The sequence below is a fragment of the Lissotriton vulgaris genome, chromosome 7, assembly GCF_964263255.1.
Source record: "Lissotriton vulgaris chromosome 7, aLisVul1.2, whole genome shotgun sequence".
Taxonomy (NCBI): Eukaryota; Metazoa; Chordata; class Amphibia; order Caudata; family Salamandridae; genus Lissotriton; species Lissotriton vulgaris.
Genome location: NC_141695.1, coordinates 1,411,102,075 through 1,411,114,276, shown reverse-complemented (window position 1 = coordinate 1,411,114,276; position 12,202 = coordinate 1,411,102,075). Strand labels below are relative to the sequence as shown.

The following is a 12,202-nucleotide window of genomic DNA, read 5'->3' as shown; positions in this document are numbered from 1 at the left end:
TAGTTCGGAACTATTGATTTTACTGTCACCTAATCCCACCACTCCCTTACCTTTCACTATCACTTCCTTCTCCTCCCTGGGGCACTGTATGACCTTTAATACAGTTGACTATTTGTTTGGCTACGTGTATTAATTACACTGGATCCCACAGTGAATAAAACTCGGTGGATCAAAATAATTGTTTTGGATCAATTCTTGTGAAATGTTTTATATGCTTTCCACTTACACTGAGACCCCTTCCTCTTAATACTTATCGCACCCAGGTCCCAGTGACTATATTGGGTAACCCCCTTGTATACTTGCTGGTCAAGGCCTGCTTCGATGACCCAGTCTTGGAGCCGACGGCCATCTTCGACGCCGAAGGATCGTCGACAGCCTTTGTTTGGACGTGCGTCGACGTCGAACCGGCCACCATCTTGAGTAGTTTCGGTTTCGACTCCAACTGTTTCGGTTTCGATTTCGAGGAATCGACCGATGGCTCCTTGGAAAGGGTCTTAGCCTGGCTTTGGCGCGGGGCTGTAGACCGTGCAGAAGGATCTTGGCTAAGGCCTTTCGGCGATGCCTCGACCGGAGCCGGAGGGGGCGGTATGGTAGTGATAGGCCCCGTCACTGCGGGCGGGCTCGGCTCTTCATTGGAGTCGTCATCGACGGCCCCAAGGGCCTCATCGTCGTCCCCTACCTCGACGACGTCTTGGTCGTGGACGTATTCTTCAGCTTGGTCGTCCACCTCGAAGTTGGAGTCCTGCTCCGACGCCGGTTCCGACATTTCTTCGGGAACGTCTTCTTCGTCTTCCTCCTCTTCAGGGAGGACCTCTTCGTCTCCGGCATCGTAGATGTTCGCAGGTGCAGGGGCTGACTGTTAGGCCGACTGCCTCGCCGCGCGTCGAAGTTTGATCGTTTTCTTCCAGCGGAACTTCGAGCAGGCGAAACATTTTGACTCGTCGTGGTCGGGGGACAAACATGTATTGCACACTGGGTGCACATCTAAGTTGGAGTATTTCGAATTACAAACGGGACACCGCTTGAACGTGGTCCGTTCCATCGGCGATGTAGTCTGGGCCTGTGTTGTCGAAATAAATCTCGTCTTTCGACGTCGATTGAAGAACTCGAAAGGGACAGGCACCGAGCGAAACAATACCGACGCTGTGAAGGCCTTGTGGCCTTAGGAGTAAAGAGTACAAGTTTTGGAAACTGGAGTCGAGATAAGGACATCCGAACCCAATGGCGGAAAAAAACAATCTGAGGATGGAGAGGATGCCCATGCGCACTGTAGTCCAGGGGAGGAGCCACCTATCTCGTGATACTTTGAAGACTCTTCCAGGACAACAATGTGCAATCATCCGGACCCAACACTAGGCGGCGATCTATGCACAGATATGAATTCAGCAGCCCTCATGCCTCGAACATGATGTATATCCGAATAAAGTTTATAAACTGAACTGAACATGGGTGAAAAATGTTAACTAGAGGAACTGAAAAATCACGATCATCTAGGAGTCCAGATGTTCTTGTTTCAATATTACAATAGGTAGTTGAAATAGGTAGTTGAGGTTACCCTTAGGTTATTTGATCTGTTTGTCAATCCTACTGTAATTTTGTGTGTAATAAACAAAAAAATCTCAATAGAACAACTCCAGGAATACAGAGCTCATCCACACTACCAGCAATGGAATTTCCATGTAAGAAGCAACCCAATGATGAAACTGGCCACCTATGCTGTTGGATAAGGGTTTATTAACACATCAAGTTAAGCAAATGAGTATCTACCAATAAAGATAGTATCCAAGGTTTGGGACTAGGTTCTACGGCAATACTGCCTTTTTTTTAAACATTTTGTAGTATAATATGGGAGAATATACTTCAGAAAGTCTACTCGTCTCTTTCTCTCTTTGATAAAGGATTGATAGGCAAATATTACTCTTCAGATGGCAACAAAAGGAAGAACAATGAAGCATGACTATTAAGGCGGAATATAAGAGCCGTATAACAGGACATCAGTGCAACAAAAGGGAGAATGAAGGAAGGAGAGAGGGATGGATTATTAGAAGATGCAAGTAGATGCAGGGAGAAGAGTATTAAGAATTGAGAGGGCAACTTTCTACAGGAAAGATATATTGTGCCAACAGAGTATTGGGGGTGAGTTGGGACAAGTTAAAAAAATACATTTTGGAACCAGAAGGAAGGTAAAGTTCTTTAGATAGAAATGTAAAGGCCCTGGAATCCATGAGAGGTGCCAATAGAAAGGCCAGGTGTAAGAAGAACAAATAAGAGGCAGGAGGAGGACTAGTGGAGAAACACGCACCTGTTCAAGGATGGTATAAATGGAAAAACAAACCACTTTGACAATGTGAGAGACTGGGACTGGAACAAGAGTATGGTAGAAAGATGGGATCTGACTTAGATTTCAAAACAAGGTGGCAATCGTGTAAACAATGCAATACATCATTAGGGTTAATACTCAAGATTCCAAAAACCAACAGCCTTAGTGTAGAGGATGCAATACCCAATATACAATCCCAGTGTTGATTACTTTTGTTCTCCTGACTAGGAAGTTGTCAAAAATCCACCATCCCCCAAATCTTTGAGTGGAAACCAAACATTGGACACTGGTTGTGTATAAATGAGAGCTTTTTAATTTATTTGCAGAATGTTACAATCAGTGATAGTTCTGTATATGCGACATCTCGCAGCAATGTATAAATAGTACAGGGTTCCCTTGACCAACCTGCTCCTGGTAAAATAGTCTTTTTCGGAATGCGGGGCGGGCATTTCTACCAGCAAACTCCCCGCCTCCTAATATCACCAGAAAAATCCCCCCTCCCCCAAAACCGCTCCAATCCCTAAATTACCCCAAACCATTGGACCTCAGTCCAAAACCATTAATTCTATAGATCACAAGGACACTACATTTGTTCTTGGGCGCTAATCATGATATAAACCCCATCCAAGGCAGCACTGTCCATCCCAGTTGTCAAACTGAGTTATCGGTCTGATGAATACATACAGGCAGATGAAAATATAGAACTGTTAAAAACAACTCGAAAAAATAACAAGTGTTGAGTGTAAGGAACTCTTGGCCAACACAGACTGGTTGCAGAGGTGTGGTCTCTTTGGTGGTGGAATCTGATCTGGCAGCAGTGCTCTTTCAGAACTAAATCAAGTAGTTACCCGTGCATATTTGTCTCTGTGGACTGTTACTGTGGAATCATCCCTCACTGCCGAAATGGTAACATAAACTAAGTGAACATCTACATGGGGGAGGGACCACAGCAAGACTAGATAAATGAGGGAATCTGATAACCTGATAAACACTACATAGCACCAATGCATCTTGGTCCTGTCCCGCTGGTCACACAAAACCCACCTACCTTTGCCCCTGATCACCTCACTTTGCCCCTGATCAAGACCCTTTCTCAGCCAATAGAACTACACTGGCCAGGTACATGGAGAAATGCAACAGAATAGAACATAACAATCAAGGCAAAGTATAAAAATGTGCAGATGGGTCACATGAAAACAAGCACATTTCTCCACAAGCAGGAGAAAAATATAAAATCTGAAAACATCACACGGCCTTGAACAGAACAAAATAATACCATTGGTAGCAGCAAGTGGAAGGGAAAATGGTGAACGACCAAGTCTGAGATAGGTCAGTGAAGGTGGTGCAGAGATTTCGATCAGGATGGCCGCACCAAACGTGTCCAGGGTGTGTGCCACGAAAAGCTGTTCCAACAAAGTGAACAGAGGGACATAGTAATTCATCAAGATGGTGGTGGGCTTGTCAGGTACACAGCAAGATCCAGCAAGGTTCTGAGGAGCAGACTTGGAAAACAGCCAAGAAGGAACAGTGTGGAGGCATACAACAGAAACCATCAGGGAACTTCAAAAGCTGACCAGGGATGCAGAAAACGTAGACAGACAGCAGGGTGTCAGTATGATCCAACAGGAAGGTAAGTGTTTCACCAACGAGGAAGCAGGATCAGGCAGGCTCACCAGGGAATCAGTACAATCTGGCACTTGCTAAAGACCGCACCAGATGGTTGCTAGAATTGGTAAAACACTGATGGGTCCTTCAGATGGTCACCAGATTCTAGAAAAGTACTAGTAAGCCCGCTCACCCCTGAAGGGAAAATCCAGGGATGCCAGTTAGTGATTCAGCTGCAGAAAGATTAAGGCAGGGTTAGAAGTGCAGCTCTCCTCATCTGGGTGACAATGATCGTCCAAATTTGTGAGACTTTTCGCAGGACGCTTTGCCTCTGCTCGGAGAGAAGGCCACACACTGGCAGAAGGCGCGACCATGGGGATAAATATCCTGTAGACGAAAGAAGACCAGCATTAGGTTGGCCTAGCAGTGTTCTACATCACCAGCCTGGAAGACTGAAATATTCTACCATATCATCCTTGATGTCTAAGCCTAATTTGAGTGCTTCACCATGGTCTTCACCCCACCCATGAAAAGTTTCCCTGACTATTCTTGCTCAACATACTGCCAAAACTCTTACGCTAGCACATCAGAAATTTCAGACAGATATATAGCCAGTGGTCTCATGTCAATGCATCATTATAAGCTGATCTGTCTTTGTCACACAAGGTTCACAGGTAATTTCTAAATTGGATGCGCTTAGATACATCTTGCTAATCTCAATATTCACACCCCCATGCTACATTACATTTTAAAATCTATGTTAGTATAGCGGTTTACAACATTTACTCCTTCTGCATCATACTTTATCTCTGTCCCAATAACCACTAACCTACACTGAGATCGACTGGAGGCTGGGAATCATCAGCATCATGGGTGATGGTATGCGTTGGGGCGGTCAGCCTGTAGATGTGGATAAACGTCTAAAACGTAACGTCTATAAACTGAGGTTCTAATTTTAGTTGTCAGAAAAGGTTTCTGACCAATAGCAATAGAATTATGTTCACCTTGAGCTTCAGTAGAGTGAAACCTGTACTAACCAGCTCACCGTAAATGCCCAGCTCAATGTGATGTGAAGCTTTTGCTTTTCATCGAAAGAAAGTGCTTAGTAAAGTTGTTCCTTACACCTGTTAAATAGTAACTCCAGCCAATATCACTTTGGACTTGATAACAGTAAATGATTTATCTGGGACTGCTAAAGTATTTATTATCTTCAAGTATTCAGAAATGCAGCCAGGCAACACCAGCATCTCTCTTCTTCACTGGCACGGCCTCACTGGGCAAACACTGAAAAGCAGTCAGGAGTAAGGTTCCATCATTATCTACTATCATGCACCCAAGATAATTAATATGAATCTGGAGATTACTTTTTGGAAGACTACTTGCTTTTAGTAAAAAAAAAATCTGGCATGAATTCTTTTCCCCTTCACTAGTAATAACTTGTGCAATGCTTTATCAAAACACTTATCAGTACATCGCCAAAACAGTTATGCCAACACACCACGAAGACCCTTGCACTAATACTTCTAAGCACTAACACAGTTACTTCAATGAGACTGTACTAATAACTCACCTCTAAGGATGTCATACCAACACATTCCTAGGACTTTCATGTGAATACAGCAAGATCATAAAGATCAATTGCTCAGATACTCACCCAACGATATATCTAGATCATCGTTTAAGCAAATCATCAAAAACATCAAGACAACACAGTAATAAACCTTCACACCAGCACATCAAGACATTAAACTTAACACCTCCTGCCCAAGATAATTTAAATAAATATCAGAAACACCAAGTAAACACACAGCCAAGACTTTCACATCAAAATATCACAAGATATCAATGGTAGTGCAAAAGTGCTATCACTGGCTTTGCTGTACTTAACCGACCACTGAAGCTCTTTCCATGGCATCTGTCCGATCGCTCCTAAAGTGTGGTCACCAACTTTCTGCATACTCTGGAAAGGAGTAGGTTACTCACCCTGCAAGAATCTATTCATAGTGTGTAGTGATGCAGATTGACATGCTATGCATACTCCTGCCATCTATGGTAGTACCCGGACTCTGCAAGTGTTTTTCCTCCAGTTTGTTTTATATCACTGTTGCGTGTCGTTGCTCCTCCCCCTCAAAGTATTGCACATGTTCAACAGTTCCTTTGTTAGATAATGTTTTTTCACCTTGCCATATACGAGTAAGGATATAGTCTACTATGTAAGCTTTGCTGTTGAAATTGCTGTATTTGTATGCATTTTTTTGTCGCCATCTAATACCTACCGGGGAGGCAGGAGGGTGCATGTGAATCTGCAGCACTACACAGTACGAACTGATGCTTAACTCCTTCCATGCGTCGGACGGGCCCTGGCCGTCAGAGTCACGGTGGGCGTGTGCGGACGGCCAGGGGCCGTCCGATTTGCACACATGTCAAATTCCGCCGCATTGCGGCGCAATGTGCACCGGGCGGAGCGGCTAAAGGGGAAGTGAAACACTCCATTTGTAGAATGTGATGGCTGCACATGCATAAACTGTAAAGCAATACCCTCTGCGTGGTGGCTTTAGGCATGAGATGGCGCGTTTGTTTGAAATAATGTTTGAAGACTGTTTGTCCAACTAGAGCTCGTTGTCTAGCTTGAACTGCCACACATTAGTGTTTAGTAAAAGTGTGTGGATTCACCCATATTGCTACTTTGCAAATGTCATTGAGAGGGATATTCCCTAGAAAAGCCATGATTGCTCCTTTCCTATGTGTTGAATGAGCCCTTGGCTTGGTTGGTAGTGTTTGTTCTGCTTTGGCATAACAAATCTGGATACATTTGACAATCCAGATCACGCTTTTAGAAATAGCATTCCCTTTCCGTGGATTTGAGAAAGATGTGAGAAGTTAGCTTGGCATATGATGTCCACTACTTCTAGTGGGCACCTTGCACCAGTCTTATCGACCCTTATTGATGGTGGTTGTAAAGTCAACCTTATAGAAAGCAATCCTAGTGGTAGCATGGACCAGCAGTCATCAGGCTAAGACTTTAGAGAGCACATTAAGCAAGTTGTTTTACCAATTATAATCCCTTGAGTACCAGATGAAAGGACACCACACAAGGTATATATCAAATATATATGTATTTACAACCCCTCTGCACTCTTTATAAGGTCAGCGGTAAAAGTACATTACAAGAATCTCAATTAGCATAAGATAAGTTGCACAGTATAAGTTTTGCCCTAGGGGCCTCACAAACCATATACTAAAATAGTGCTATAAGAACCATGTGAGAATTAGAAAGCAGGCAGGCCTGGGGCCTGTGGAATCGCTGGGGCTACTCTAAACAACCAAAGGTTAGGAAGAAATAAAGAAAGAAAGAAGCAGGAGGCCCACGGGAGACGCATGCAGTATCTAAACACAGACGCAGGTTACCATTGACTTTCTAAGGGAAACAAACAAGTTACAATTTTACAGTTTAAGGATACTTCCGGATGGACTACAATGAAACCCTTTTAGACTTAGACACTAGATGGGCCAATACCCTAGAGACTACCAGAGTACTCGTGTTACCTCACCCACGGAAGCCGGGTGCATAGGTGTCTTTTGATGTCGGGTTTTGTCGTCGATTTCAATGGAGAGCTGCAAAGAAGTGATGCAGGCAACCAGAGGAAAAGTGTCTGGGTGGATCCAAGGGTTGATCGAAGATCTGAAGAACCTAAAAGCAGAAGGAACAGAGTCTAGGTCACTTGCCAGTGACCAGGATGGCGATGGAAAGCTGCCAGCCACTGTCGGGTGATTTCAGGTGAAAAGGTGAAGTGTGTCTCTTCAGCCACGAGGTCCAGGAGGCGTCGACGACGACCAGGAGCTGGATTCGAGCTGTCCCACAAAGGATCTAGTTGACTGGGGTGTCGGTATCCGGATTAAACCCAACAAGCCGTGGCAAATGCAACCCACCCAGGATGTCTTGATTGGCTTCGTTGCAGACCAGCAAGGTCTGTGGCGCTTCTCCTTTGCAGAGAAGCTGGAGCAAGCCTAGAGCAACCATGAAAGCAAGTTAGATTCAAAATGAAGTCTCCCAGGGGTTCACTAGCCAACGGACTAGGAACTGGGAAGACGCGTCGAGCTGAAATGCAAAAGCGGTGGCCAAGGGACACTCGTGCAGTGTGGGCCTCTGAGCTTCGGTGCAAATGGTGCTCGGGTCGGGGGCTTCAAGCACCCCAATGCACAACTTCGAATTACCTCGTGAAGTGAGTGCAGCTTTCAAAATGCAGGATGTCCAGGAGTTCCGGTCCCACGTCTCTCGTGTCCGCCACGTGTCTCAGCTTTGCTGTGAGCGAAGGTCGGGGTTAGAGATGCCTGGAAGTCTGAGTCCTGTGTCGCAGATTCTTCGGGATCCGGCGGGAGCCTCAAAAATGCAGACCGGCAAAGTTGCTGTTGGTGCCTGTTTGAACAGGGTGGTGACTCCTTGACCACAAGGGAGATGTCTTCCGTCTTCCAGTCTAAATGGAATGTCAAAGGTCCAGGATTTCTGTTTCAGAGTTTCGTCCAGGGTAATCTAAAGTCCTAGGGACTTGGATCTTATACTTATACCAAGTTTAGGGGCTGGGCTGCCTTTAAGGTCCTATGGGTGGACCTGAGAAGGGGGTAGTTACACCCCTTTCCCTTTGTCCAGTTTCGCGCCAGAGCTGGGGCAGAGTGCCCCTGCAACCGGTTTAAACTGGGAAATGCATGGAGCACCTAGTGTGCCCCAGGCAGTGTCTGGAAAGCATTCACTGAATGCAGCCCTCCATGCCCCAATACACAAAAGCCTGTCTGGGGAGTTGCCAGCACCTCCCTGGACAGGAAACCTATTGCCCAGGCCTCCCCTGCCGGAGTTTTGTCCAGCAGCAGGAGGGCAGACTGGTGTCTGTGGCAGCAGCATCCATTTTGTGATGCTGAGGCTCTGTTTTTTAACTGGGTTTACCAGTAAGTACATGTCTTCTCCCTCTAGAAGGATGGATTGCTACCCCCGCCGCCAAGACTGGCGGGGGGGGGGGGGGGGGGGGGGGGTGGGTGTGGGAGGAGGGTCGTATTCCAAAGTGTTTGACACCTACACGACATGTTTTGATAAAGCCAAACCAAAGATAGCATTAACTGCAAGGATTATAATGCACTTAAGAGTATATGGTATGGCTATATCATAGAACAGCTATAAGAAGATGGTTCCGAAAGCTGCAGAGGGGCTCAGCTCATGCTAGGGCACCCTCTCACATAAAACCAAGCACTCTACCTCCAGGATTATCAAGGTCTGCCGTGGGAGTGGCTTATAGGTATATATCTATAAAGGTATAAAGATATAGGTATACTATATCTAAGTAAGGGGTGATTACACCACCTTACCCAGGCTGTGTGAACATACCTGTGGTATCAGTTTGGAAGGCAAACAAGGGGTGGCACAATACATGCTGCAGCCCCTGGTAGGCCTAGGGTGCACCTATGCCCTGGGTACCTAGGGTACACTTATACAGGGGCTCACAAGGGGGACCCAGTAACCAATCTGGTAAGTACCTAAAGTACATGGAGTCTATTTTATAGGGAAAGCAGATAGACTGGGGCCCTGAATAGCAGGGTCCCAGGCCAAATAAGTCGAAAACCAGCAAAACATAAGGCAAAATGTGGGGGTAACCATATAGTCAGATATCCACCTTCCTACAAAAGAAACAAACCATTGTTGTGAATCAGAAGTGTTTTTTGAATTCCAAATAGGACAGAAGTGCTTGTTTATCATCAAGTGTATGTAAAGCACGTTCTGCCACTGTTTCTAGTTTTGGAAAGAAAACTGGTACCTCTAAAGTTATTTTTAAATGGAAAAGTGATATCACTTTTGGTAGGAACCTTGGGTTTGTGCATGTACTTCGCAAACTCTTCTTAGAGATGTTATTTCTCCATAGGTACTAAGTATAGCTCTAGTAGTGTGGATGCGTAGCTTTGGCATTTTAAGTGTTCGGTGATGGGAAACAAGTCTATTGTGGGGGTTCCTCACCAGGGGAGGTGTCATTGTATTAATGGAGTGTGTATTTCCCACTAATGAGCTTGTTGGTGTGTCCTGCTGGGAAGGTCGCAATGGAATTATCCTGCCCCGTTTTATATTGTGCCAGGAGTATTATTTTGTGACTGTTGGATGGAATGGGTCCTTCCCTGTTTCTGAATGGAATACATTGCAGTCATATTGTCTGTTCATAGAAGGACATTCTTCCCTGTTATGTTGGCCAGGAACGCTTTGAGAGTCATACAGATGGCTAAGAGATCCAATATGTTGATGTGCAATGTCTGTTGTGTGGTCCAGTGTCCCTGAAACACAATGCTCTTCATATGAGCACCCTACCACATGAGTGATGTATCGGTTGTGATGGTTACTTGTGGGACTGGGTCCTTGAAGGCTCTTCCCGTCAGTATGTTTCAGGTGTTCCACCAATGTATTGCCTGATGGACCTTGGGAAAAACCAACACTAGATCCTCCATACTTCCCCTTGCTTGTGACCATTGCAATGCTAAGCCCCCTAGTAGGTCTCATCTGTAGTCTTGCATGTGGCATTATTACTACCCACGATGCTATTATCCCTAGAAGGCACATCACTGTTTTGACTGGTAGGTGACAATGTGGCTGAAAAAGATCCAGTTGGTTTAGGAGATTGAGAACCCTATGTGCATTGGGGTAAGGTGTCCCCAAGACTGAATCGTGTATCACTTCCAGGTATGGTTTAACCTCGAGAGGTTGTAGATGAGACTGTTGTATTAATTGGTGTAGTTGGTTGATTGTGAAATTTGCCTTTGATTGGACTCTTGTTCAGACTGTTAATATCCATGAATATGATGTCATTAGATACCATGATATGCAGGTCCGACTACGGCAATAGCAATAAATGCAATGTCGAAGTTTGCCATAATCTATGCACGCATAACAATGTCAATATCAGTAAAGACAATATTGATGTACGCTATGACAACTGTACGTACAATACGGAGGATGTCAGAAAAAATGATTTCAATGACAGCCATGTTAATTGTACACATTTTAACAAACTCATATCATTGCTGTCTGATTCACTAATGGAGATCTTCCCATCAACCCAGAGTCAGATACATGGTCAAACAGGCCCTGCGACCCAAACCTGAGCCTACCGATTGACAGTTCACAGGTGGGGTTACACTTAGCCCAAAGACAAATGTGAGCCCAGAGAAAACTCTGATCAATCCCAGAGATAGGCAGTTACACCGCAAACAGGTTCAAGGAAATTGGCTCCCATAAAACGTTAGACCAAAAGCACGTGTTGCCGAAATACCACAAAGATAGATGTCACATAAAGTTAGGACCCCATAGCCAATGAGAACTCAGCATACACACCACACGTGCTCCCCACACTGGACATTTGGACACACACACACTGTCCCACACTAAGTCTCCCCAAGCTCGAGAGCCACCTGGTTCCCCCTAATCAGTTGGTTTTACTTGTCGTTTATGACTAGGCTAAGAATGTCAAATCGGTTTATTGCACCTCAGGAACTGTAGAAATATTTGGCCAAAAGTTCTGCAAAATAAGAGACTTTCTTCAGATGCTACTCTGTCAAAACACTCCTGGCTGCTGCGTTCAATTAAACCAACTTCTTTCTGTTTCCACAAATGCCTCGTCTTCATTTTTTAAAGTAAATTCATATCCGAGCAACAAGCCAATCACACAGATAAAGACAGGTTTGTTTTCCGTTCATTATTTTGCATCTACTACCGCTAAGCATTTGTGAATACCCACGAAGCGGTTACGCCCAAATGGTAGGGCCTTAAATTGGTAATGACGCCCAATTATCACATACCGCAGGTATTTGTGATGTGCAGGGTGGATTGGAATGTGGAAATATGCATCCTTCAGCTGTAATGCAGTCATGAAGTTGTTTAGGTTTCCCCTGGGGCACGGAGCTCCTAGCTCCGCCCCCAGGAGAAATCTTTAGTTTTGCAGTATGGGGGACTTGAATCCGCCCTCTGTTCCATTGGCTAGCTCCATAAATGGAGGCTAGCCATTGGAACAGAGATCTGTCCGTCATGGCCGGACCAGATTCGTGGGCGTTCCTGCATTTTTTTCCCTCTCCACCCTTTTTGCATCGTCATTGGGCGGTGGGCGGAGTTTCGTTTTTTTTTTGTTGGTGTTTGTTTTCCTCATTTCATGCCAACCACGGCCGCCGGAAGAAGTCCAGGTGAGTGCCCGTTCCCGCCCCCTCCCGCTGTCCGTGTCCGCCCCCCTCCCGCTGTCCGTGTCCGCCCCCCTCCCG

General features: G+C 45.3%; 1 protein-coding gene across 1 annotated transcript in view; it reads right to left on the bottom strand.

The window, feature by feature from the left end:
• Positions 1-1,714: 1,714 nt before the first annotated feature.
• The window catches only part of LOC147705742 (phosphatidylinositol transfer protein beta isoform-like), a 276,208-nt gene continuing 265,720 nt past the window's right edge, over positions 1,715-12,202 (bottom strand). Inside the window, exon 12 of the mRNA XM_086932188.1 lies at positions 1,715-4,312. The gene's annotated coding sequence lies outside the window, so the exon portion shown is untranslated. The remainder of the gene's footprint in view (positions 4,313-12,202) is intronic.